Source organism: Lepisma saccharinum, chromosome 13 (genome assembly GCF_977018435.1).
Source record: "Lepisma saccharinum chromosome 13, izLepSacc3.1, whole genome shotgun sequence".
NCBI lineage: Eukaryota > Metazoa > Arthropoda > Insecta > Zygentoma > Lepismatidae > Lepisma > Lepisma saccharinum.
The window spans coordinates 64,725,716-64,730,768 of NC_139241.1; positions in this window are offsets into that span (position 1 = coordinate 64,725,716).

Genomic DNA, 5,053 nt, shown 5'->3' on the forward strand with positions numbered 1-5,053 from the left:
TGTAGGTGTGTATGTGGGTGGGTGTGGTCAAGGTCAACGTATACGTCAACGTCAACGTCAGGGTCAACGTCAACGTCAACGTCAACGTCAACATCAACGTCAACGTCAACGTCAACGTCAGGGTCAAGGTCAAGGTCAAGGTCAGGGTCAAGATCAGGGTCAAGGTCAAGGTCAATATGTGTGTGTGTGTGTGTGTGTGTGTGTGGGTGGGTGTGGGTGTGTGTGTGTGTGTGTGTGTGTGTGATGGTGTGTGTGTGTGTGTGTGTGTGTATGTGGGTGGGTGAATCTTGGCATAGTTTTAAGTGTAGCAAAAAAAAATATCAAGAGGGGCATATTTTTAACAAATTTATGGACAACAATCTCACAGAAGTGCCTTTTATAAGTGTAGGCAAATCAATCTGAGGGGGGTCATACTTTCACAGGAAATTCCCGAGGGCATTTTTACCAAAATTTTGAATTAGACAGAGTTCCACACTTGAGCAAAAAACTCATATGGGCATGTTGAGCTAGTTTTAAGTGTAGGCAAATCTGCCTGAGGGGGGTTCATACTTTCTCGTCCTGGTTATATCACCAACTATACTACTATTCTCATTGGGACAAACACAAACATCCATGCCCGAAAAGAGTATTGATAATATCGCACGTTAACCAGCAATTTCCGAGGAAAAGTTTGATACAAAGTTTATAAGCGAGTGGTTGGGATCCCTCTTTAAACTGTATGTCCAGTCCGGTATAAGCTTTCTTACTGTGCATAAAGTGGACTTAAAAGAAGAAAAAATCCGAGGAAAAGTGCTTGAAGGTTTCAATGCTTTCCAAGTGCCTTGATGAGGAGATGCTATTGTATGACTTTAAAGTGGCCACGTAGCCCCATAGTAGCGAATAAGTATCACGTCTCGAAGGTTATGGGTTCGATTCCCGTTCTACTGCCCAATTTTATTTTAATAACTCGAGCAACAAATGTTTGCATTTTATTTAATGATTTATTGAAATAAAGGTGAAATATATTTTTACTTAATTTTTGGGTGGAAATTTCTATTTTACCGTTTTCAATTTTATTTATGGAAATATTTTTTTAAGATAGTTTTCCACTTTTCTCATCATTTTACAAACATTTACATATTGAATTGTCCACGTTTTTTATTCAAAAAATGTTATACCTGGTGAAAAGTATACATTTCTTTCGAGAAAATGAACCAGGAATAAATATAATTCTATTCGCAAGTAATTATCGTAAAAGTTGGGAAAACAAAATTCAATTCGAAATTCAACAATTCGAACAGCAAATAAAATAAGAATGTGTGCAATAAATAAAATGAAATAATTAGTTGCTTGAGTTAAGAAAAAAATTGGAGGCAATCAAATGGAATCGAACCAACTGACTTCAACGTGTCAAACTAACACGCTACCACCACACCACCGGGCCTTCTGACAGACGGACAATATATTCGTCTCGTGAGTACCGCTTGCTAAGTTTCTAAACATTGAAGCGCTTTTCTATTGGGAGTGACTGACTAATGTAATTGTTGTTGTGTGTCACGGAGATATGTTTACTGCAACATTTGAGCACACAATCGAAACATACAGAAAAAATGTTTTCTCTGCACATCATTACTTTTCTCCGAGTTCAAAAAATATCCAGAATCCAAACTCACTGCTAGTTACCCAGTTATGCAAAATTTGCCTGGACTACACGCATGCGCTTTATCAGGGATGCGAAGGAACCTCGCAAAGTTACAGAAGGTTCTCTGGCCTATTTCTAATCTGTGGTTCTCTGGGGTGCTGTCGGTTGGTCACGTGGTGTCTGTATCAGTCGAACATGACCTTGTGCAGCACACTGAAGCGAGCGAAGGTATTTCATGTGATTTGTAAGCTGGTACAGACTTTACACGCGTTACAATCAACAGAGGTTTGTCTTCAGCTTATTCTGTAGGGACAGGCAAACCACTCTAGGCATACAGAGTATAATGTAATATGGGAGGCAATTATTTCTCAGTCTCCTCACACTGACAATTTTATTACCCTTTTTGGAGTTAGTTGGCCAAAGAAACGGATCTTATTATTGAAGTCGTATCTTGTGTGATGGCTTGGTTCAGTATGCTGATCAGGTTTTCTGACAAAAGCAGGACAGGTTACCCAAGAACAATCTGTTTCCTTCCTCATCCTGTATAAAGCATACGAGCACATAGCACAAATATGTAAGAGAAATATTTGTTAATTTGGTAACTTGTTTGCAATTGAATTTCTATCATTAACAGCTGCAAAGAAACAAAGGCTTTCCTTTTTAAAGATTACAATAAATAATTTTTATTTGATTAGGAAACTAAGAATGACTTCAGTATTCTCATGCAGTTCACAAGAGATTATAAACACTCTCTAAAACATACTACTGCTCGTTGCAACACATTATTTCCACAATCAAGACACAAAATTAAGGGCATGCTAAAGTAAAATTACGTATATTTCTGTAATTATCAAGTGCTTTACGAGCTGAACGTCAAGTTTGGATTTGTCGGTTATCCAAATATTATTAATTTTGAAAATACTCTTTCAGTTGGTGGAATGTGCCTGAAATTGAATGACATATTAAATCGTGAACGTATTTTGTTTCTTTAATTAAAACTTTTAGTTTACAAATTAGTTCATCAAACCAACGTGTGCTCTTCTCCCTTGTTTATTTATAGTAATATCTAAAATCCCATTGAAGCATAGAAAAACTTCTCGCTGTTCATAAGTCAGTCATTGTTCGCTGCAGTTTTCAATGCAACATCCAGGCTTTTTGATCGTGCATCTTACGCTTCACATCAGTGGTATTTATAAGTTGGTTTAAGAGAAATTCTCCATTTTTAATCTTTCAATATATGATATCAATATCACATTGCAAAAACAGTTATTAATGGTTTCAATGTCATTTGCTGGGAAAGAAAATCGTATTACTTTGGATTCGAACATGCAAACGCAAGTATCAAAGTATTTACTTTAGACAGCACTCATGATTTTGAAACGTGGAAAGGTAATCATTTTACGGGGAACGTTAAGTTGGTGTGTTGACAGAATGTAGCTATTGCCATATTAGCACTGACAACTGGGAAGCGATCTCAATTATAACGTGGCTGCATGCTTTTCGCTAATAAATAACGGTGTTTTTCAATGTATACACAAATACATCGTCGCTTCGGAACAAGAAATGTTCATCTTTGCTGCTTTCAGATTACTAACATACGAAGTGGCATGTAATTCAAAAGGTTTTGAAGAAACCTCAATTTTTATAAATAAGGTTGGATGAAATTAGACAAAAAAAATAGTTACCTTCTGGTGGGCTCGAACTCAGGTTGCCCGCACGCAAGTCTGACACGCTAACCAACACTCCAAACGAGACAACACGAAACGGTTTTGCAATTAGTCCACCAAGAAAGTTTATTTTCAGATTGCTAATTCCCAAGGTATAACATGCGTAGCCAGGTGTGTCTTGCGTTTTCTGTACTTTTGTTATTTGAGTAGCTTCGGTCTCTCCCTAAGTTAATCACGGGAATAGTGAGGAATGTTTTTTAGACGAAGATGATAAATAGACAAACGGAATAATCCACCCTCGCAATAAATCCAGAACTCAAACCTGGAACCTTCGATGCGAGGTGTGTTTCTTGTTCTAACTATATCTGTGTGTTTTCGTTAGATTCATGGTATTTCGTGAGTAGATATGAAGAAAGTAAATAAATAAGTGGGTGGAAGGGACTGGAGAATCGTAGCTACGGAACTATTGAGAAAATATCCTTCGCCAAGATAGAGAATCTCTATATCCCTTGTGATAGAGAACCTATTAGAAGAATGAGGCTTCTTCTTTTCTACACTGGAATTCAGAATTCTTAAAATTAAGAGCATATTATACATGAAGAATTAGGGTATAAGCCCCTCTTGGCATTGTTTTAAGTATAGGCAAATCGGGTTGTTCAATCAAATAACCTCTTCTTTTCTACGCTATAAGTGCGCTCATCCTATCATATTTTATACTACTCATTAACAAATTTATTATATTGTTTTCTAGGCATCTTAACGAAAGGATACACTTCAAATTTAATATTTTAATCTGTCCTTTCATTCTTCTAATAGGTTCTCTATCACAAGGGATATAGAGATTCTCTATCTTGGCGAAGGATATTTTCTCAATAGTTCCGTAGCTACGATTCTCCAGTCCCTTCCACCCACTTATTTATTTACTTTCTTCATATCTACTCACGAAATACCATGAATCTAACGAAAACACACAGATATAGTTAGAACAAGAAACACACCTCGCATCGAAGGTTCCAGGTTTGAGTTCTGGATTTATTGCGAGGGTGGATTATTCCGTTTGTCTATTTATCATCTTCGTCTAAAAAACATTCCTCACTATTCCCGTGATTAACTTAGGGAGAGACCGAAGCTACTCAAATAACAAAAGTACAGAAAACGCAAGACACACCTGGCTACGCATGTTATACCTTGGGAATTAGCAATCTGAAAATAAACTTTCTTGGTGGACTAATTGCAAAATCGTTTCGTGTTGTCTCGTTTGGAGTGTTGGTTAGCGTGTCAGACTTGCGTGCGGGCAACCTGAGTTCGAGCCCACCAGAAGGTAACTATTTTTTTTGTCTAATTTCATCCAACCTTATTTATAAAAATTGAGGTTTCTTCAAAACCTTTTGAATTACATGCCACTTCGTATGTTAGTAATCTGAAAGCAGCAAAGATGAACATTTCTTGTTCCGAAGCGACGATGTATTTGTGTATACATTGAAAAACACCGTTATTTATTAGCGAAAAGCATGCAGCCACGTTATAATTGAGATCGCTTCCCAGTTGTCAGTGCTAATATGGCAATAGCTACATTCTGTCAACACACCAACTTAACGTTCCCCGTAAAATGATTACCTTTCCACGTTTCAAAATCATGAGTGCTGTCTAAAGTAAATACTTTGATACTTGCGTTTGCATGTTCGAATCCAAAGTAATACGATTTTCTTTCCCAGCAAATGACATTGAAACCATTAATAACTGTTTTTGCAATGTGATATTGATA